The sequence below is a fragment of the Cavia porcellus genome, unplaced genomic scaffold (genome assembly GCF_034190915.1).
Source record: "Cavia porcellus strain 051 isolate PalLab524CR breed Dunkin Hartley unplaced genomic scaffold, mCavPor4.1 scaffold_45, whole genome shotgun sequence".
NCBI lineage: Eukaryota > Metazoa > Chordata > Mammalia > Rodentia > Caviidae > Cavia > Cavia porcellus.
This window is the reverse complement of record NW_026947528.1, coordinates 4,894,209-4,918,280: the sequence shown is the minus strand read 5'-3', so window position 1 is coordinate 4,918,280 and position 24,072 is coordinate 4,894,209.

Sequence of the window (24,072 nt, the reverse complement as noted above, 5' to 3'; positions counted from 1 at the left end):
TCGCGACACCGGTCTAACATTTTGGAGGCCCCAGCGAGATCAAACTGAGAAGAGACCTCCTCGCAGAGGGAGACCCCAACGGCACCTCTCTGGGGTAAGTAGTACGGCTAGTTTTTGTTTACTTTCATTTTGGATCGATCCGCCATTTCCTTTCACCCCAGGCTGAACTCCGGCTCTACTTCACGGGCAAATTCTGTTCTTGGGTGATTGGGGGACGCCCCACATGGTTTTCCGTGACTCACCGTCTGCGATAGGATTTTCCTATCGATCTGGGGAATTTCATTCCCAATCTGTGGTCCGTCTGGGCCAATCTGGGGAATTTCATTCCCAATCTGTGGTCTGTCTGGGCCAATCTGGGGAATTTCATTCCCAATCTGTGGTCCGTCTGGGCCAATCTGGAGGCACCCCCTAAGGTGACTCGTTTGATGTGAAACTAATGCGTGAGAGTGAGGTGGCCGGCCTGTTTGTCCTGTGTGTTGTGACTGTTGTGATCGGTTATTTGTTGTGTCGCGCGTACGCTAACCACTCTTTGTCTTCAGAACACCATGGGACAAACGACATCGTCCCCATTGTCCCTCACCCTCGACCATTGGTCGGAGGTTCGAGAGAGGGCTCACAATCTCTCCTTACAGGTTAAAAAAGTAAATGGCAGACTTTCTGCTCGTCTGAGTGGCCCACATTCTCTGTGGGTTGGCCACCGGAGGGGACTTTCCACCATCCCCTCATCTTAGTAGTTAAGAACATCATCTTCCACCCTGGACGAGAGGGCCACCCCGACCGGGTCACCTACATCTTGGTATGGCAAGACCTCAGGGAGGAGCCCCCACTGTGGGTAAAACCCTTCCTTCCTCCGCCCTCTCCTTGGTTGCCTGTTTAAACTTGTTACTAACTTAGGGGCTTGTTGCCCATTTCTGTTGCAGGATCCATATGGCTTATTAGACTCAAGGTTCATGATAAGAAAAATTATTCCCTTTAGCTGACCAAACTGTGCAAGAAGCTCCCTTTGTTTGTGTCTTTAATGTTGTGGCGCCTTGTTTAATATGTAAGACTTCAATTGATTGCTTGCAACCTCGGCATGCCTTTTAAAAGGAGTATTTTTTTCTCTCTGGTGAAAATGTAAACATGTGCACATATATATGTATATCTATGGTTGTTAAGAGTCATGTCAACTTTGCCAAGTAAAAACCAGGCGGTACTATATTTGAGCCAGTTAAAAGGTTACAGTTTTGTTTTTAAAATACAACATTTTTATGTGGTAAAAAGACATAAAATAAGTATGTTTTAGACTACTAGAAGGTGACTTCAAGGGTTTTGTTGAGAGTTTTGATGTTGTCTGAGAAGTGAGAAAAAAGGTAATTGACTGGTAATAGTAAAAAGAGAGACAAAGAGAGTGGTCTTCAAGTAAAGGTGTCTGGCTATGCCAGAAGGTAGAAAAAGATTAAAGCTTAGTTTGAGAGGTATTATTGTAAGTTGTAGAAGGCTCAAGAGGATGTGAATTTTATTTGTCTTGGTTTATAGTACTACAAATAACAGGTTTGACAAAAAGTAAATGTGTTCAGAATTTGACAGTATTAGATCAGTTTTGGTAAAAGTATACATAAGATTGTACTTTGCTGCAAAATGTTTTCATTAAAATGAGATTATAGGTGATATTAAAAATAAGATACAAGTTCTTACATGTGCTGTGAACATCTGGGAGATTATACAGCACAATTTTTTTACCTATGAAAAAGCCCTTTTTGTTAAGAATATAATTTTAATAAAATAATGGCCTGTCACGTGACACCCTTGGACAAAAAACAGTGTGCCATCCAGATGAAGCCGGCTCTCTGATCCGGAATGCCAAAACCATGTTCTCCTTTTGTGCCACCCTGACTGGACATCCAGAGGTAAGGACGTTTCCCAATATTGCCAGTTGTTCTCTTTGTAACTCAGTCGGCCCCACATGTTAGACAAAAATTACAAAGGTTTGAGAGGTTTAAGGAAATGCCCCTCAGCCAGTTAATAGAGATAGTACAAAAAGGTCTTTGAGAACTAAAAAATTTACAAAAAGATAGCCAAGGTGTTAAAATTGCTCTATGAGAAAAAAACTTTTAAAAAACAGACGAGAGTTTCTGGGGGCAGTTGGATACTGTAGGCTAAATTTTACTGAAAAGCTTGCCTCTATATTACTGACTCCCATAAGGGAGAAACTCAAAATTCGCTGAACTGGACTGATAAATGTAAACAGGCCTTCCAACAGCTCAAGCGGGCCTTGACAGAGGCCCCAGCCCTGGGACTCCCTGACGTTACCAAGCCTTTCATCTTGTTCATAGATAAACTCAGGGACATTGCCAAAGGAGTCCTAACTCAGGACATTGGCCCTTAAAAGAGGCCTATAGCCTACCTCTCCAAATGACTTGATCCAGTAACAGGAGTATGGCCCCCTGCCTAAGAATACTAGCTACTGTGACAATGTTACTTAAGGAGACAAAAAAAACTCGCTTTGGGCAAGTGATTTCTGTGGTAACCTCTCACAGTTTAGAGACTCTTATCAAAACCCCTCCTAAAAAAAGGCTCTCAAATGCCAAAATTCTACTGTCAAGCCCTGCTTCTAGACCCAGAGTTAATGATATTCAAGACTTCTTCAGCTTTAAACCCAGCCACCCTTATGCCTGATGATGATCCGGAGGAACAAAGGACACCTCTCTCCATGAGTGCGCTGACATCCTCGAACTGCAGCAGAACCTACAGGCTGATCTTACTGACCAGCTTTTGGGAAATGCCGACAACTGTTCAATGAAAGCAGCTTCATCCAAAATGGCAAACGAGTGGCCGGGGCAACAGTGACCGCTGAAAAGGAGGTACTCTGGGTTAAGCGGGTAGAGTCTGGCACTTCTGCCCAAAAGGCGGAGCTTGTTGCTTTGACTGAGAGGCTAAAACTAGCCACGGAAAAGAGGGTAAACATTTTTTTTTTTACTGAAGACATCCCTTTGCTACTGTACATATACGGGGAAGCCATCTAAAAATGCTCCACAGATTCTAGATTTGCTGGCAGCTGTCTGGCTGCCTCAATGGGTTGCTATTCCTTACAAGGCTCACCCAACCAGAGATGAAAAATAGCAACCACATCAGAGGGGTCAACCAAGAAAGTAACTGCTCTGATACTAGTCCTCTGACCTTGTCAGAACTAGTCTACACAAAGAAAGACCTACAGTTGGCATCTCAACTTGGAATAAAGTCTCCCACCCCAAGGGGCTAATACCAGTTACCTGATAAACAAGTACTGTTACTGGAGGCACTAGGGTGGGAGCTGTTTCACCTTGCAGAATTGTTCAGAACTCAGTATTTTATTCCAAAACTCTACAAACTGACCACCTCTTCGAGCTCCAGATGCCCACAGTGCTTGTTAGTCAACTCAGCCAAGAGCTCTGCCTTGGAGACCACCTGACATCAAGAAATTGTTCCAGGAGAACATTGGGAAATAGACTTCATAGACATGGTAAAACTTAATTTACAGGGACACCGCTATCTCTTGGTATTAATAAACACTTTTACTGGCTGGGTAGAAGCTTTCCCTACTAAATCTGAGTCAGCCTTAGTGGTAGTTAAAAGGCTATTACATGAGATCATACCTTGATTTGGCCTCCCACTATCAATGGGGTCCGATAATGGCCTGGCTTTCATAGCCCGAGTCACCCAAAAGTTAGCCCAGGCATTAAAGATTAATTAAAACTCCACTGTGCCTATCAGCCACAAAGCTCAGGGCAAGTAAAACGTATGAACCAAAGTCTCAAGGACATTTTAGCTAAGCTGTCTTCAAAAACTGGCAATAATTGGATGAGCCTTCTTCCCTTTACACTGTTAAGAGCTAGATATACCCCATATGTTTCTAAAATTTCCCCCTTTAAAGCCATGTTTGGGAGGCCCCCGCCATTGGTTCCAAGATTGTCAGAAGACAAATTAGCTGAAATTACTACTCGAGATCTTAAGTCCCTACAGACACTCCAACCTGTGTTGGCCTGGATCCACCAGCTGTTTAGACAAAAACACTTGGACCTGCCTTCAGAGACCAAGGCCTCAAGGACTCCAGTCTTGGTTCAATGTCATCACCATGACTCCCTCGAACCCCACTGGGAAAGACCTTTCACCGTGATGCTCAGTACCCCCACTGCCATCAAGGTAGCAGGAAAAACTGCGCGGATTCACTACACTCATGTAAAGCCACTGGAAACAGCAGACAACGAGGGACATACTCAGTGGACTACACAACAGACTGGTAACCCTTAAAGTTAAAAATTGACTAAAGCATAGTTAGATTATGCTGGTCATGAACTGTTTTAGCTTGCTTGTTTTGATTTTAATAACATTGATGCCGACCTTACATGGCGGCTTTGGTCCCCCTGTAAGCAAAAAAAACAATTGTTAAAGATCTTTGTATGGGAGCCCCCTTTAAAAAATGTAAAACGGAATTCTCCCCTATCTCCTTCCCTTGATAAGACCATTAGTGACCTTAATCCTAATCCTAGCCATTGTCCCTTGCCTCATTAACTGGATTACCCAATTCATAAGGGGACAAGTCTCTCAGGTCAAATTAATGGTCATACGTCACCAATATGAACCCCTAGCTACAACAAACCTCTAAGATTAGAGGTCATCCAAAAAAAAAAGGGGGGGGGAATGAAGAGACTAAGAAAGCTCGTTCCATCTGCTGCTTCCCCTCCCCTTCTCCCTTCAAATCCAACTAGGTTAAGTTTTAACTTCCTAAAGGCCATAAAACAAAGGCCTGAGCTACTAGCTCCTGACATCCTGGGTCTTCCCTATCTGGTAGCCCCGTCACAAATTGTGTTAATTGCATCAGATTGTATTAGATTGTACATTCTTCACAGAAATAGCTTCGTTTATATCATAGTAATACCTGTAACTGTAAATGTGTGTCTTCCTTTTTCCCTGGGTAAAAGATTGATATGTTAATCAATGCTCTCTTCTGTAAAGAATTGTAAAATCTTACCCAATTGATATGTTAACCATTGTTGCCCTCTACAAATAGAAAGGTTGTGGTGCTAAAGTAAGGTAATTATGTCAGGAAACTCAGAGATAAAGTCTGCTGACTATGCTAATCAAGATTGGGAAGTATGTCAGAACCAAGCCACACAGGACCTAGGTGACCTAAAAATAAGCTGTGCAAAACAAGACAGTTAACCAAATCTGACCCACTGGTCGCCCCTCATGATCTGACCAATCACAAATGGACAAATCACCAACTGTTCTGCTCTAACTGCTATGATTGGCTTCTGTAACAATGCTGGCTTACTTTGCGGTTTTCATCCTTAAAAACACCAGCCTTGCCCCAACTCAGGGTTCTCCGTTTCCACCTGTTTGGAGGACCCCAAGTACACGGAATAATAAAAACCCCATTGTTTTTACATGAGAGCGAGGCCCTTGGAGTCTTCCTCGCGACACCGGTCTAACACTCCCAAGGATCCATCCACCTCAGTCCCCAGATTGCTGGGATTATAGGCATGAGCGGCCATGCCAAGCATGTGCACAGAGATTCTTACATAATTTGTGAAATCCCACTACTGGTCTATAGGTAGCTTCTGTGCTTCAGACTTTAGGAATATGCCTCTCTTTGTTTTGGCTCCCCTTGTTCAGGTGTCCATTTCTATTGTGATAAGCTCCAAGGCCCCAGGCAAGGTGGTGGCTGCCCTTACTCTGTTGTGTCCTTGGATGATTACAGCCCAGGTGAACAGGGTTCAAATATATTGGATCCTGTGCATTTGAAGAGGAAATGAGTAAAGATTCATGAGTTAATGTGGACATGCCAGGGAATTGAGGGGCCATGATAGAGACAAAACTTCAGGCCATGGGCTGAAGGCTGAGGCTTCTGTACCTCTAGCTTCTTGAACAGTGGGCCTGCTGAGCAATTGTGGACTCTCAAATGTAATTTGATGGGTTTTGTTTTAATTTATTTTCTTTTTTGCTTTGGTTTTTTACATGGAAGGAACAGTACCATGGTTTGACGAAGCTGGAGTGTATTACCTAAGACATATTTGAAAAAAGGGGCACTTCAGTAGCCAAGAATTTCTGAAATGCCCTTGGCGTTTTAAAAACAGTGACATAAACTTCAGCGGGTCAAGCACATGTCTCTTTACAAAAGATTTTACCTCCTATTTCATAGGAATTACTGTTTCTTTGAAAGGTCAACCTGCACTGAAATAAAGATAATCCCTCCTTTCCTCATTGGGCTTGAAACCACATCCTTTGTTACTTATATTTTCTTACGCAGAAACACTTGGAGATGAATACAGCAAGAGTTTCCCATTGGTGGAAATTCCACGGAGACACATGAAGTAATACTGCACAACTTCAAGTGAAGTGCACTGTCCCTTGACAATGGCAAGTCTGGGCAAACCTTTAGTAAATGAAAATCTTAGAAAGTCTGAAAGTGAGTGAATGAAAATGGGCCTCTCCACATTTGGACACAGCCTCTCCTGAAGCACACATTTGTGGAAAAAGTAATTATGAGAGATGAATGAACTCCCAAAACGGAATGGAAATTTTCTTGTTTAGGCCTGGAATGCTATGGCCTGGAGCCCTGTGGTTCTAACTGGATGAGCAAAGTGTGAGCAGAGATCAAAGTAAAACAGACACCATTTAGGGAACTCGATATTTAAACAGGTGTCCAGAGTAGTGGCAAACTGTACTTGTGTCAATTTGCTCAAATCCTGTCTTCACAAGAAAGTAATTTCCAGCACGACCAGTGACTAGAGGAGGACACATTTCAAAGGACTTGTAAAAAGTCCAACACTGAATTTAGCCCAACACTGAATTTCGATGAAAAGTAGCAGAGTCTGTTTGTCTTTCAAGTTTTAATATGAGAAACTTATAACATGTAATAGCTGTTACATGAATAACTTCAGAGCTTTTGGAGAGGTCTGAATCTCTATGAGTGAGGGCTTCCCTGACTCACAAAGTTCAAAATAGTAAAACAAACAATTTGAAAAACCAATCAACCAATAAAATACAAACACTAAGTCCAAAGGGGTTCCCTGGTTTTAAAACCACTTATGGAATGCACAACTATTGAAGAGGCTTACTCTGCATTCTGCTTTACTCAGGCCCGGTACATGAGCAAGTGTGAAAGCAAAATTCAAAATGTTATGTGAAGTGACCATTTCATTGTTGAAACCATGACCCAAAAGACATTTTCTCTTTTGAAACTTCATACATTATCCATATATGTTCTCAAAGGGAAGGAATACACAGGATTTAGGCTGAATTTTTTTTCAGTATTTTGTGTTCCACCAGATTTATTTGAAGATCTCCTGTCCTGCATCCACCGTCCAAGGCAGAAGGCCGCACATAGGACAACCAACATGAGAAGTTCACTTCTACAGCCTGAATATATCATCATGGGAATATAATTTTCCTTTCATCATCAAAGATTTTTACATCAGATTAACCAGCTCTCTTGCTTTCCCATGTTTTTCCCTGGTTTTTGTACCTTGAAATGGGTGTGCACTCTTTTCAGGCTTGATCTCCATCTTCCCCCGTATTTCCAAACATATTCATCTGGGAAACATGTAAAGATCTTATTCGGGGCTTGTTTCATTGTTTTCAAATATCTGCCCTTGAAATTCAACTTCCACCACTGTCTCTCATGTCCAAAGCTATGTGCTTGCAGAGGATTTCTGCTGAGAAATTTCACAGAAAGCTCTTATACTGCAGGTGAATGATGCCAGCAAGTCTTGACTGAATAGCTTAGGGAACAGTACTCAGCCAAATGACAGACATGACAAGGGAAAAGCGTATGCTCAATGATAGGACATGGCAGAGATCATCTGCCAGACCCTGGCATATTTCATATCCCATTGAAAGTACATCCATGTGTAGATTGGCAAGCATTTCCATCCACAAATTCTGAGCAGTGAAGCCTCCAGAGAGAATATTGTGGCACACCAGGCCAAGAATATTCATCCTATTTAAAACTTGCCCTACAAGGTCCTCTGTGCCACTGAGGTCTCCATGGCAACGCCCAGCATTGTGACTCAGGTCTCCTACTGCACACTTGTGTCCTAGAGCCTAAAGTCCAGCTCACAATGGTGCTCAGCCAATTGCAGCCCAGTGTGGTTTCCTGGCAACCACAAGCTTGTGGATTTCTGTGAACTGTTTCAGCCCAACTCTGCAGCTTTCCACCTCATACAACCACAGCCATTCCAATCATGCAGTATTTGATTAGCCTCTCTATGTTGCCTCAGATTTTTTTTTACAGTTGTGGTGATCAAGAAAATTTGACATATTTTGAGAAGTGGAGGGAAGTAATTGAAAGACCTTTTAGTCTGTCTGTGGTCGATGGGTTCCAAACTTGACTACACCAGTCTTTTAAATTTTCAAACCTAGAGCCTAAAATCCACCTCACAGTGATGTTCAGCCAGTCTCAGCCCACTGTGGTTGCCTGGCAACCACAAGCCTGTGGGTTTCTGTGAACAGTTTCAGCCCAACTCTGCAGCTTTCCACCTCATACAACCACAGCCATTTCAATCATGCAGTATTTGATTAACCTCTCTAAGTTGCCTCAGAATTTTCTTTGAAGTTGTGGTAATCAAGCAAATTTGACATATTTTGACAAGAGGAGGGAAGTAATTGGCTCTGTCTTTAGCTCTGTTGGTGGTACATGGGGTCCAAACTTGACTAGCCCAGTCTATTCAATTTTCAAACTTAGAAAGCCAAATATTTCAGGGGAGGAAAGAAAATGCCACAATGATTTGGGTTCTGCCAAGTTTCTGGTGGCTTGGGAAGCAAACCTGCAAACCATACATGCAGTCTCTGCTGGATTACTGCCACCATGGTAGTATCAGTTAGCACTAAAAGCCAGCAACCAGAAGATGAGTCCCAAAATGAAAGTGAATCCTTGCAGTGCATGAATATTTGGAGTGCCTGCTTCAACTATCCAGCTTCCTCAGGGTTCACTTGTCTGCAATTGCTATTTCAAGGAGGTCTGCAGCCATTCCAGCATAACCCTGAACACTAAACATGAGGTACTAGCTCAATACCTAAATCAACATAATGCTAGATAGCTTATCACCAGCAGGTTTTCTCAGAATTCAAATGTAACATGGTGAAAGGGAAACCCTTAGAAAAGGGATGCAAATGCCCCTTTCACTAAAAATCCCAGGTATTTTCTCATGGCATGGAATATTTAGACTCCACAACTCATGTAGTGAACACAGGGACCTGGACCAAGTGTGTCTAGTTTTCTGTTGTCCTCTTCTTGGAAACAGCATCTTATGTAGTTGTTGAAAGAGGCCTTGAGATAAATTCGTAGCCCAAGATGGACTGGAACTCCCAAGGATCCATCCACCTCAGCCCCCAGATTGCTGGGATTATAGGCATGAGCGGCCATGCCAAGCATGTGCACAGAGATTCTTACATAATTTGTGAAATCCCACTACTGGTCTATAGGTAGCTTCTGTGCTTCAGACTTTAGGAATATGATTCTCTTTGTTTTGGCTCCCCTTGTTCAGGTGTCCATTTCTATTGTGATAAGCTCCAAGGCCCCAGGCAAGGGGGTGGCTGCCCTTCCTCTGGTGTGTCCTTGGATGATTACAGCCCAGGTGAACAGGGTTCAAATATATTGGATCCTGTGCATTTGAAGAGGAAATGAGTAAAGATTCATGAGTTAAGGTGGACATGCCAGGGAATTGAGGGGCCATGATAGAGACAAAACTTCAGGCCATGGGCTGAAGGCTGAGGCTTCTGTACCTCTAGCTTCTTGAATAGTGGGCCTGCTGAGCAATTGTGTGCTCTCAAATGTAATTTGATGGGTTTTGTTTTAATTTATTTTCTTTTTTGGTTTGGTTTTTTACATGGAAGGAACAGTACCATGGTTTGACGAAGCTGGAGTGTCTTACCTAAGAGAAATTTGAAAAAAGGGGCACTTTAGTAGCCAAGAATTTCTGAAAAGCCCTTGGCGTTTTAAAAACAGTGACATAAACTTCATCGGGTCATGTCCATGTCTCTTTACAAAAGATTTTACCTCCTATTTCATATGAATTAACTGTTTCTTTGAAAGGTCAACCTGCACTGAAATAAAGATAATCCCTCCTTTCCTCATTGGGCTTGAAACCACATCCTTTGTTACTTATATTTTCTTACGCAGAAACACTTGGAGATGAATACAGCAAGAGTTTCCCATTGGTGGAAATTCCACGGAGACACATGAAGTAATACTGCACAACTTCAAGTGAAGTGCACTGTCCCTTGACAATGGCAAGTCTGGGCAAACCTCTAGTAACTGAAAATCTTAGAAAGTCTGAAAGTGAGTGAATGAAAATGGGCCTCTCCAAATTTGGACAGGGCCTCTCCTGAAGCACACATCTGTGGAAAAAGTAATTATGAGAGACGAATGAACTCCCAAAACGGAATGGAAATTTTCTTGTTTAGGCCTGGAACGCTATGGCCTGGAGCCCTGTGGTAATAACTGGATGAGCAACGTGTGAGCAGAGATCAAAGTAAAACACACACCATTTAGGGAACTCGATATTTAACCAGGCGTCCAGAGTAGTGGCAAACTGTACTTGTGTCAATTTGCTCAAATCCTGTCTTCACAAGAAAGTAAATTCCAGCACGACCAGTAACTAGAGGAGGACATATTTCAAAGGACTTGTAAAAAGTCCAACACTGAATTTAGCCCAACACTGAATTTCGATGAAAAGTAGCAGAGTCTGTTTGTCTTTCAAGTTTTAATAGAAGAAACTTATAACGTGTAATAGCTGTTACATGAATAACTTCAGAGCTTTTGGAGAGGTCTGAATCTCTATGAGTGAGGGCTTCCCTGACTCACAAAGTTCAAAATAGTAAAACAAACAATTTGAAAAACCAATCAACCAATTAAATACAAACACTAAGTCCAAAGGGGTTCCCTGGTTTTAAAACCACTTATGGAATGCACAACTATTGAAGAGGCTTACTCTGCATTCTGCTTTACTCAGGCCCGGTACATGAACAAGTGTGAAAGCAAAATTCAAAATGTTATGTGAAGTGACCATTTCATTGTTGAAACCATGACCCAAAGGACATTTTCTCTTTTGAAACTTCATACATTATCCATATATGTTCTCAAAGGGAAGGAATACACAGGATTTAGGCTGAATTTTTTTCAGTATTTTGTGTTCCACCAGATTTATTTGAAGATCTCCTGTCCTGCATCCACCGCCCAATGCAGAAGGCCGCACATAGGACAACCAACATGAGAAGTTCACTTCTACAGCCTGAATATATCATCATGGGAATATAATTTTCCTTTCATCATCAAAGATTTTTACATCAGATTAACCAGCTCTCTTGCTTTCCCATGTTTTTCCCTGGTTTTTGTACCTTGAAATGGGTGTGCACTCTTCTCAGGCTTGATCTCCATCTTCCCCCATATTTCCAAACATATTCATCTGGGAAACATGTAAAGATCTTATTCGGGGCTTGTTTCATTGTTTTCAAATATCTGCCCTTGAAATTCAACTTCCACCACCCTCTCTCATATCGAAAGCTATGTGCTTGCAAAGGATTTCTGCTGAGAAATTTCACAGAAAGCTCTTATACTGCAGGTGAATGATGCCAGCAAGTCTTGACTGAATAGCTTAGGGAACAGGACTCAGCCAAATGACAGACATGACAAGGGAAAAGCGTATGCTCAAGGATAGGACATGGCAGAGATCATCTGCCAGGCCCTGGCATATTTCATATCCCATTGAATGTACATCCATGTGTAGATTGGCAAGCATTTCCATCCACAAATTCTGAGCAGTGAAGCCTTCAGAGAGAATATTGTGGCACACCAGGCCCAGAATATTCATCCTATTTAAATCTTGCCTAACAAGGTCCTCTGTGCCACTGAGGTCTCCATGGCAACGCCCAGCATTGTGACTCAGGTCTCCTACTGCACACTTGTGTCCTAGAGCCTAAAGTCCAGCTAACAATGGTGCTCAGCCAATTGCAGCCCAGTGTGATTGCCTGGCAACCACAAGCTTGTGGATTTCTGTGAACTGTTTCAGCCCAACTCTGCAGCTTTCCACCTCATACAACCACAGCCATTCCAATCATGCAGTATTTGATTAGCCTCTCTATGTTGCCTCAGAATTTTTTTTACAGTTGTAGTGATCAAGAAAATTTGACATATTTTGAGAAGTGGAGGGAAGTAATTGAAAGACCTTTTGGTCTGTATGTGGTGGATGGGTTCCAAACTTGACTACCCCAGTCTTTTAAATTTTCAAACCTAGAGCCTAAAATCCACCTCACAGTGATGTTCAGCCAGTCTCAGCCCAGTGTGGTTGCCTGGCAACCACAAGCCTGTGGGTTTCTGTGAACAGTTTCAGCCCAACTCTGCAGCTTTCCACCTCATACAACCACAGCCATTCCAATCATGCAGTATTTGATTAACCTCTCTAAGTTGCCTCAGAATTTTCTTTGAAGTTGTGGTGGACAAGCAAATTTGATATATTTTGACAAGTGGAGCGAAGTAATTGGCTCTGTCTTTAGCTCTGTTGGTGGTACATGGGGTCCAAACTTGACTAGCGCAGTCTATTCAATTTTCAAACTTAGAAAGCCAAATGTTTCAGGGGAGGAAAGAAAATGCCACAATGATTTGGGTTCTGCCAAGTTTCTGGTGGCTTGGGAAGCAAACCTGCAAACCATACATGCAGTCTCTGCTGGATTACTGCCACCATGGTAGTATCAGTTAGCACTAAAAGCCAGCAACCAGAAGATGAGTCCCAAAATGAAAGTGAATCCTTGCAGTGCATGAATATTTGGAGTGCCTGCTTCAACTATCCAGCTTTTTAAGGGTTCACTTGTCTGCAATCGCTATTTCAAGGAGGTCTGTAGCCATTCCAGCATAACCTGAACACTAAACTTGAGGTACTAGCACAATACCTAAACCAACATAATGCTAGATAGCTTATCACCAGCAGGTTTTCTCAGAATTCAAATGTAACATGGTGAAAGGGAAACCCTTAGAAAAGGGATGCAAATGCCCCTTTCACTAAAAATCCCAGGTATTTTCTCATGGCATGGAATATTTAGACTCCACAAGTCATGTAGTGAACCCAGGGACCTGGACCAAGTGTGTCTAGTTTTCTGTTGTCCTCTTTTTGGAAACAGCATCTTATGTAGTTGTTGAAAGAGGCCTTGAGATAAATTCGTAGCCCAAGATGGACTGGAACTCCCAAGGATCCATCCACCTCAGCCCCCAGATTGCTGGGATTATAGGCATGAGCGGCCATGCCAAGCATGTGCACAGATATTCTTACATAATTTGTGAAATCCCACTACTGGTCTATAGGTAGCTTCTGTGCTTCAGACTTTAGGAATATGCCTCTCTTTGTTTTGGCTCCCCTTGTTCAGGTGTCCATTTCTATTGTGATAAGCTCCAAGGCCCCAGGCAAGGGGGTGGCTGCCCTTCCTCTGCTGTGTCCTTGGATGATTACAGCCCAGGTGAACAGGGTTCAAATATATTGGATCCTGTGCATTTGAAGAGGAAATGAGTAAAGGTTCATGAGTTAATGTGGACATGGCAGGGAATTGAGGGGCCATGATAGAGACAAAACTTCAGGCCATGGGCTGAAGGCTGAGGCTTCTGTACCTCTAGCTTCTTGAATAGTGGGCCTGCTGAGCAATTGTGGGCTCTCAAATGTAATTTGATGGGTTTTGTTTTAATTTATTTTCTTTTTTGCTTTGGTTTTTTACATGGAAGGAACAGTACCATGGTTTGACGAAGCTGGAGTTTCTTACCTAAGAGAAATTTGAACAAAGGGGCAATTCAGCAGCCAAGAATTTCTGAAATGCCCTTGGCGTTTTAAAAACAGTGACATAAACTTGAGCGGGTCATGTCCATGTCTCTTTACAAAAGATTTTACCTCCTATTTCATAGGAATTACTGTTTCTTTGAAAGGTCAACCTGCACTGAAATAAAGATAATCCCTCCTTTCCTCATTGGGCTTGAAACCACATCCTTTGTTACTTATATTTTCTTGCACAGAAACACTTGGAAGTGAATACAGCAAGAATTTCCCATTGGTGGAAATTCCACGGAGACACATGAAGTAATACTGCACAACTTCAAGTGAAGTGCACTGTCCCTTGACAATGGCAAGTCTGGGCAAACCTCTAGTAACTGAAAATCTTAGAAAGTCTGAAATTGAGTGAATGAAAATGGGCCTCTCCACATTTGGACAGGGCCTCTCCTGAAGCTCACATTTGTGGAAAAAGTAATTATGAGAGACGAATGAACTCCCAAAACGGAATGGAAATTTTCTTGTTTAGGCCTGGAATGCTATGGCCTGGAGCCCTGTGGTTCTAACTGGATGAGCAAAGTGTGAGCAGAGATCAAAGTAAAACACACACCATTTAGGGAACTCGATATTTAACCAGGTGTCCAGAGTAGTGGCAAACTGTACTTGTGTCAATTTGCTCAAATCCTGTCTTCACAAGAAAGTAAATTCCAGCACGACCAGTGACTAGAGGAGGACACATTTCAAAGGACTTGTAAAAAGTCTAACACTGAATTTAGCCCAACACTGAATTTCGATGAAAAGTAGCAGAGTCTGTTTGTCTTTCAAGTTTTAATAGGAGAAACTTATAACATGTAATAGCTGTTACATGAATAACTTCAGAGCTTTTGGAGAGGTCTGAATCTCCATGAGTGAGGGCTTCCCTGACTCACAAAGTTCAAAATAGTAAAACAAACAATTTGAAAAACCAATCAACCAATTAAATACAAACACTAAGTCCAAAGGGGTTCCCTGGTTTTAAAACCACTTACGGAATGCACAACTATTGAAGAGGCTTACTCTGCATTCTGCTTTACTCAGGCCCGGTACATGAGCAAGTGTGAAAGCAAAATTCAAAATGTTATGTCAAGTGACCATTTCATTGTTGAAACCATGCCCCAAAGGACATTTTCTCTTTTGAAACTTCATACATTATCCATATATTTTCTCAAAGGGAAGGAATACACAGGATTTTGGCTGAATTTTTTTTCAGTATTTTGTGTTCCACCAGATTTATTTGAAGATCTCCTGTCCTGCATCCACCGCACAATGCAGAAGGCCACACATAGGACAACCAACATGAGAAGTTCACTTCTACAGCCTGAATATATCATCATGAGAATATAATTTTCCTTTCATCATCAAAGGTTTTTACATCAGATGAACCAGCTCTCTTGCTTTCCCATGTTTTTCCCTGGTTTTTGTACCTTGAAATGGGTGTGCACTCTTTTCAGGCTTGATCTCCATCTTCCCCCGTATTTCCAAACATATTCATCTGGGAAACATGTAAAGATCTTATTCGGGGCTTGTTTCATTGTTTTCAAATATCTGCCCTTGAAATTCAACTTCCACCACTATCTCTCATGTCCAAAGCTATGTGCTTGCAGAGGATTTCTGCTGAGAAATTTCACAGAAAGCTCTTATACTGCAGGTGAATGATGCCAGCAAGTCTTGACTGAATAGCTTAGGGAACAGTACTCAGCCAAATGACAGACATGACAAGGGAAAAGCGTATGCTCAATGATAGGACATGGCAGAGATCATCTGCCAGGCCCTGGATATTTCATATCCCATTGAAAGTACATCCATGTGTAGATTGGCAAGCATTTCCATCCACAAATTCTGAGCAGTGAAGCCTTCAGAGAGAATATTGTGGCACACCAGGCCAAGAATATTCATCCTATTTAAAACTTGCCCTACAAGGTCCTCTGTGCCACTGAGGTCTCCATGGCAACGCCCAGCATTGTGACTCAGGTCTCCTACTGCACACTTGTGTCCTAGAGCCTAAAGTCCAGCTAACAATGGTGCTCAGCCAATTGCAGCCCAGTGTGGTTTCCTGGCAACCACAAGCTTGTGGATTTCTGTGAACTGTTTCAGCCCAACTCTGCAGCTTTCCACCTCATACAACCACAGCCATTCCAATCAGGCAGTATTTGATTAGCCTCTCTATGTTGCCTCAGAATTTTTTTACAGTTGTAGTGATCAAGAAAATTTGACATATTTTGAGAAGTGGAGGGAAGTAATTGAAAGACCTTTTGGTCTGTCTGTGGTCGATGGGTTCCAAACTTGACTACACCAGTCTTTTAAATTTTCAAACCTAGAGCCTAAAATCCACCTCACAGTGATGTTCAGCCAGTCTAAGCCCAGTGTGGTTGCCTGGCAACCACAAGCCTGTGGGTTGCTGTGAACAGTTTCAGCCCAACTCTGCAGCTTTCCACCTCATACAACCACAGCCATTCCAATCATGCAGTATTTGATTAACCTCTCTAAGTTGCCTCAGAATTTTCTTTGAAGTTGTGGTGATCAAGCAAATTTGATATATTTTGACAAGTGGAGGGAAGTAATTGGCTCTGTCTTTAGCTCTGTTGGTGGTACATGGGGTCCAAACTTGACTAGAGCAGTCTATTCAATTTTCAAACTTAGAAAGCCAAATGTTTCAGGGGAGGAAAGAAAATGCCACAATGATTTGGGTTCTGCCAAGTTTCTGGTGACTTGGGAAGCAAACCTGCAAACCATACATGCAGTCTCTGCTGGATTACTGCCACCATGGTAGTATCAGTTAGCACTAAAAGCCAGCAACCAGAAGATGAGTCCCAAAATGAAAGTGAATCCCTGCAATGCATGAATATTTGGAGTGCCTGCTTCAACTATCCAGCTTCCTCAGGGTTCACTTGTCTGCAATCACTATTTCAAGGAGGTCCGCAGCCATTCCAGCATAACCTGAACACTAAACATGAGGTACTAGCTCAATACCTAAACCAACATAATGCTAGATAGCTTATCACCAGCAGGTTTTCTCAGAATTCAAATGTAACATGGTGAAAGGGAAACCCTTAGAAAAGTGATGCAAATGCCCCTTTCACTAAAAACACCAGGTATTTTCTCATGGCATGGAATATTTAGACTCCACAACTCATGTAGTGAACCCAGGGACCTGGACCAAGTGTGTCTACTTTTCTGTTGTCCTCTTTTTGGAAACAGCATCTTATGTAGTTGTTGAAAGAGGCCTTGAGATAAATTCGTAGCCCAAGATGGACTGGAACTCCCAAGGATCCATCCACCTCAGCCCCCAGATTGCTGGGATTATAGGCATGAGCGGCCATGCCAAGCATGTGCACAGAGATTCTTACATAATTTGTGAAATCCCACTACTGGTCTATAGGTAGCTTCTGTGCTTCAGACTTTAGGAATATGCCTCTCTTTGTTTTGGCTCCCCTTGTTCAGGTGTCCATTTCTATTGTGATAAGCTCCAAGGCCCCAGGCAAGGGGGTGGCTGCCCTTCCTCTGGTGTGTCCTTGGATGATTACAGCCCAGGTGAACAGGGTTCAAATATATTGGATACTGTGCATTTGAAGAGGAAATGAGTAAAGATTCATGAGTTAATGTGGACATGCCAGGGAATTGAGGGGCCATGATAGAGACAAATCTTCAGGCCATGGGCTGAAGGCTGAGGCTTCTGTACCTCTAGCTTCTTGAATAGTGGGCCTGCTGAGCAATTGTGTGCTCTCAAATGTAATTTGATGGGTTTTGTTTTAATTTATTTTCTTTTTTGCTTTGGTTTTTTACATGGAAGGAACAGTACCATGGTTTGACTAAGCTGGAGTGTCTTACCTAAGACATATTTGAAAAAAGGGGCACTTCAGTAGCCAAGAATTTCTGAAATGCCCTTGGCGTTTTAAAAACAGTGACATAAACTTCAGCGGGTCAAGTCCATGTCTCTTTACAAAAGATTTTACCTCCTATTTCATAGGAATAACTGTTTCTTTGAAAGGTCAACCTGCACTGAAATAAAGATAATCCCTCCTTTCCTCATTGGGCTTGAAACCACATCCTTTCTTACTTATATTTTCTTACGCAGAAACACTTGGAGATGAATACAGCAACAGTTTCCCATTGGTGGAAATTCCACGGAGACACATGAAGTAATACTGCATAACATCAAGTGAAGTGCACTGTCCCTTGACAATGGCAAGTCTGGGCAAACCTTTAGTAACTGAAAATCTTAAAAAGTCTGAAAGTGACTGAATGAAAATGGGCCTCTCCACATTTGGACAGGGCCTCTCCTGAATCACACATTTGTGGAAAAAGTAATTATGAGAGACGAATGAACTCCCAAAACGGAATGGAAATTTTCTTGTTTAGTCCTGGAACGCTATGGCCTAGAGCCCTGTGGTTCTAACTGGATGAGCAAAGTGTGAGCAGAGATCAAAGTAAAACACACACCATTTAGGGAACTCGATATTTAACCAGGTGTCCAGAGTAGTGGCAAACTGTACTTGTGTCAATTTGCTCAAATCCTGTCTTCACAAGAAAGTAAATTCCAGCATGACCAGTGACTAGAGGAGGACACATTTCAAAGGACTTGTAAAAAGTCCAACACTGAATTTAGCCCAACACTGAATTTAGATGAAAAGTAGCAGATCGTTTTTGTCTTTCAAGTTTTAATAGGAGAAACTTATGACATATAATAGCTGTTACATTCATAAATTCAGAGCTTTTGGAGAGGTCTAAATCACTATGAGTGAGCGCTTCCCTGACTCACAAAGTTCAAAATAGTAAAACAAACAATTTGAAAAACCAATCAACCAATTAAATACAAATACTAAGTCCAAAGGGTATCACTGGTTTTAAAACAACTTATGGAATGCACAACTATTGAAGAGGCTTACTCTGCATTCTGCTTTACTCAGGCCCGGTACATGAGCAAGTGTGAAAGCAAAATTCAAAATGTTATGTGAAGTGACCATTTCATTGTTGAAACCATGACCCAAAAGACATTTTCTCTTTTGAAACTTCATACATTATCCATATATGTTCTCAAAGGGAAGGAATACACAGGATTTAGGCTGAATTTTTTTTCAGTATTTTGTGTTCCACCAGATTTATTTGAAGATCTCCTGTCCTGCATCCACCGCCCAATGCAGAAGGCCACACATAGGAGAACCAACATGAGAAGTTCACTTCTACAGCCTGAGTATATCATCATGAGAATATAATTTTCCTTCATCATCAAAGGTTTTTACATCAGATTAACCAGCTCTCTTGCTTTCCCATGTTTTTCCCTGGTTTTTGTACCTTGAAATGGGTGTGCACTCTTTTCAGGCTTGATCTCCATCTTCCCCCTTATTTCCAAACATATTCATCTGGGAAACATGTAAAGATCTTATTCGGGGCTTGTTTCATTGTTTTCAAATATCTGCCCTTGAAATTCAACTTCCACCACTGTCTCTCATATCCAAAGCTATATGCTTGCAGAGGATTTCTGCTGAGAATTTTCACAGAAAGCTCTTATACTGCAGGTGAATGATGCCAGCAAGTCTTTACTGAATAGCTTAGGGAAGAGTACTCAGCCAAATGACAGACATGACAAGGGTAAAGCCTATGCTCAATGATAGGACATGGCAGAGATCATCTGCCAGGCCCTGGCATATTTCATATCCCATTGAAAGTACATCCATGTGTAGATTGGCAAGCATTTCCATCCACAAATTCTGAGCAGTGAAGCCTTCAGAGAGAATATTGTGGCACACCAGTCCAAGAATATTCATCCTATTTAAAACTTGCCCTACAAGGTTTTCTGTGCCACTGAGGTCTCCATGGCAACGCCCAGCATTGTGACTCAGGTCTCCTACTGCACACTTGTGTCCTAGAGCCTAAAGTCCAGCTAACAATGGTGCTCAGCCAATTGCAGCCCAGTGTGGTTTCCTGGCAACCACAAGCTTGTGGATTTCTGTGAACTGTTTCAGCCCAACTCTGCAGCTTTCCACCTCATACAACCACAGCCATTCCAATCATGCAGTATTTGATTAGCCTCTCTATGTTGCCTCAGAATTTTTTTTACAGTTGTAGTGATCAAGAAAATTTGACATATTTTGAGAAGTGGAGGTAAGTAATTGAAAGACCTTTTGGTCTGTCTTTGGTCGATGGGTTCCAAACTTGACTACCCCAGTCTTTTAAATTTTGAAACCTAGAGCCTAAAATCCACCTCACAGTGATGTTCAGCCAGTCTCAGCCCAGTGTGGTTGCCTGGCAACCACAAGCCTGTGGGTTTCTGTGAACAGTTTCAGCCCAACTCTGCAGCTTTCTACCTCATACAACCACAGCCATTCCAATCATGCAGTATTTGATTAACCTCTCTAAGTTGACTCAGAATTTTCTTTGAAGTTGTGGTGATCAAGCAAATTTGATATATTTTGACAAGTGGAGGGAAGTAATTGGCTCTGTCTTTAGCTCTGTTGGTGGTACATGGGGTCCAAACTTGACTAGCGCAGTCTATTCAATTTTCAAACTTAGAAAGCCAAATGTTTCAGGGGAGGAAAGAAAATGCCACAATGATTTGGGTTCTGCCAAGTTTCTGGTGGCTTGGGAAGCAAACCTGCAAACCGTACATGCAGTCTCTGCTGGATTACTGCCACCATGGTAGTATCAGTTAGCACTAAAAGCCAGCAACCAGAAGATCAGTCCCAAAATGAAAGTGAATCCTTGCAGTGCATGAATATTTGGAGTGCCTGCTTCAACTATCTAGCTTTTTAAGGGTTCACTTGTCTGCAATCGCTATTTCAAGGAGGTCTGCAGCCATTCCAGCATAACCCTGAACACTAAACATGAGGTACTAGCTCAATACCTAAACCAACATAATGCTAGATAGCTTATCACCAACAGGTTTTCCCAGAATTCAAATGTAACATGGTGAAAGGGAAACCCTTAGAAAAGGGATGCAAATGCCCCTTTCACTAAAAATCCCAGGTATTTTCTCATGGCATGGAATATTTAGACTCCACAACTCATGTAGTGAACCCAGGGACCTGGACCAAGTGTGTCTACTCTTCTGTTGTCCTCTTCTTGGAAACAGCATCTTATGTAGTTGTTGAAAGAGGCCTTGAGATAAATTCGTAGCCCAAGATGGACTGGAACTCCCAAGGATCCATCCACCTCAGCCCCCAGATTGCTGGGATTATAGGCATGAGCGGCCATGCCAAGCATGTGCACAGAGATTCTTACATAATTTGTGAAATCCCACTACTGGTCTATAGGTAGCTTCTGTGCTTCAGACTTTAGGAATATGCCTCTCTTTGTTTTGGCTCCCCTGGTTCAGGTGTCCATTTCTAATTTGATAAGCTCCAAGGCCCCAGGCAAGGGTGTGGCTGCCCTTCCTCTGGTGTGTCCTTGGATGATTACAGCCCAGGTGAACAGGGTTCAAATATATTGGATCCTGTGCATTTGAAGAGGAAATGAGTAAAGTTTCATGAGTTAATGTGGACATGCCAGGGAATTGAGGGGCCATGATAGAGACAAAATTTCAGGCCATGGGCTGAAGGCTGAGGCTTCTGTACCTCTAGCTTCTTGAATAGTGGGCCTGCTGAGCAATTGTGTGCTCTCAAATGTAATTTGATTGGTTTTGTTTTAATTTATTTTCTTTTTTGCTTTGGTTTTTTACATGGAAGGAACAGTACCATGGTTTGACGAAGCTGGAGTGTCTTACCTAAGAGAAATTTCAAAAAAGGGGCACTTCAGTAGCCAAGAATTTCTGAAATGCCCTTGGCATTTTAAAAACAGTGACATAAACTTCAGTGGGTCATGTCCATGTCTCTTTACAAAAGATTTTACCTCCTATTACATAGGAATTACTGTTTCCTTGAAAGGTCAACCTGTACTGAAATAAAGATAATCCCTCCTTTCCTCATTGGGCTTGAAACCACATCCTTTGTTACTTATATTTTCTTACGCAGAAACACTTGGAGATGAATACACCAAGAGTTTCCCATTGGTGGAAATTCCACAGAGACACATGAAGTAATACTGCACAACTTCAAGTGAAGTGCACTGTCCCTTGACAATGGCAAGTCTGGGCAAACCTTTAGTAACTGAAAATCTTAGAAAGTCTGAAAGTGAGTGAATGAAAATGGGCCTCTCCACATTTGGACACGGCCTCTCCTGAAGCACACATTTGTGGAAAAAGTAATTATGAGAGACGAATGAACTCCCAAAACGGAATGGAAATTTTCTTGTTTAGGCCTGGAACGTTATGGCCTGGAGCCCTGTGTTTCTAACTGGATGAGCAAAGTGTGAGCAGAGATCAAAGTAAAACACACACCATTTAGGGAACTCGATATTTAACCAGGTGTCAAGAGTAGTGGCAAACTGTACTTGTGTCAATTTGCTCAAATCCTGTCTTCACAAGAAAGTAAATTCCAGCACGACCAGTGACTAGAGGAGGACACATTTCAAAGGACTTGTAAAAAGTCCAACACTGAATTTAGCCCAACACTGAATTTCGATGAAAAGTAGCAGAGTCTTTTTGTCTTTCAAGTTTTAAGAGGAGAAACTTATAACATGTAATAGCTGTTACATGAATAACTTCAGAACTTTTGGAGAGGTCTAAATCACTATGAGTGAGGGCTTCCCTGAGTCACAAAGTTAAAAATAGTAAAAGAAACAATTTGAAAAACCAATCAACCAATTAAATACAAACACTAAGTCCAAAGGGTTTCACTGGTTTTAAAACCACTTATGGAATGCACAACTATTGAAGAGGCTTACTCTGCATTCTGCTTTACTCAGGCCCGGTACATGAGCAACTGTGAAAGCAAAATTCAAAATGTTATGTGAAGTGACCATTTCATTGTTGAAACCATGACCCAAAAGACATTTTCTCTTTTGAAACTTCATACATTATCCATATATGTTCTCAAAGGGAAGGAATACACAGGATTTAGGCTGAATTTTTTTTTCAGTATTTTGTGTTCCACCAGATTTATTTGAAGATCTCCTGTCCTGCATCCACCGCCCAATGCAGAAGGCCACATATAGGAGAACCAACATGAGAAGTTCACTTCTACAGCCTGAATATATCATCATGAGAATATAATTTTCCTTTCATCATCAAAAGTTTTTACATCAGATTAACCAGCTCTCTTGCTTTCCCATGTTTTTCCCTGGTTTTTGTACCTTGAAATGGGTGTGCACTCTTTTCAGGCTTGATCTCCATCTTCCCCCGTATTTCCAAACATATTCATCTGGGAAACATGTAAAGATCTTATTCGGGGCTTGTTTAATTGTTTTCAAATATCTGCCCTTGAAATTCAACTTCCACCACTGTCTCTCATATCCAAAGCTATGTGCTTGCAGAGGATTTATGCTGAGAAATTTCACAGAAAGCTCTTATACTGCAGGTGAATGATGCCAGCAAGTCTTGACTGAATAGCTTAGGGAACAGTACTCAGCCAAATGACAGACATGACAAGGGAAAAGCGTATGCTCAATGATAGGACATGGCAGAGATCATCTGCCAGGCCTGGCATATTTCATATCCCATTGAAAGTACATCCATGTGTAGATTGGCAAGCATTTCCATCCACAAATTCTGAGCAGTGAAGCCTTCAGAGAGAATATTGTGGCACACCAGGCCAAGGATATTCATCCTATTTAAATCTTGAACTACAAGGTCCTCTGTGCCACTGAGGTCTCCATGGCAACGCCCAGCATTGTTACTCAGGTCTCCTACTGCACACTTGTGTCCTAGAGCCTAAAGTCCAGCTCACAATGGTGCTCAGCCAATCACAGCCCAGTGTGGTTTCCTGGCAACCACAAGCTTGTGGATTTCTGTGACCTGTTTCAGCCCAACTCTGTAGCTTTCCACCTCATACAACCACAGCCATTCCAATCATGCAGTATTTGATTAACCTCTCTAAGTTGCCTCAGAATTTTCTTTGAAGTTGTGGTGATCAAGCAAATTTGACATATTTTGACAAGTGGAGGGAAGTAGTTGGCTCTGTCTTTAGCTCTGTTGGTGGTACATGGGGTCCAAACTTGACTAGCGCAGTCTATTCAATTTTCAAACTTAGAAAGCCAAATGTTTCAGGGGAGGAAAGAAAATGCCACAATGATTTGGGTTCTGCCAAGTTTCTGGTGGCTTGGGAAGCAAACCTGCAAACCATACATGCAGTCTCTGCTGGATTACTGCCACCATGGTAGTATCAGTTAGCACTAAAAGCCAGCAAGCAGAAGATGAGTCCCAAAATGAAAGTGAATCCCTGCAATGCATGAATAT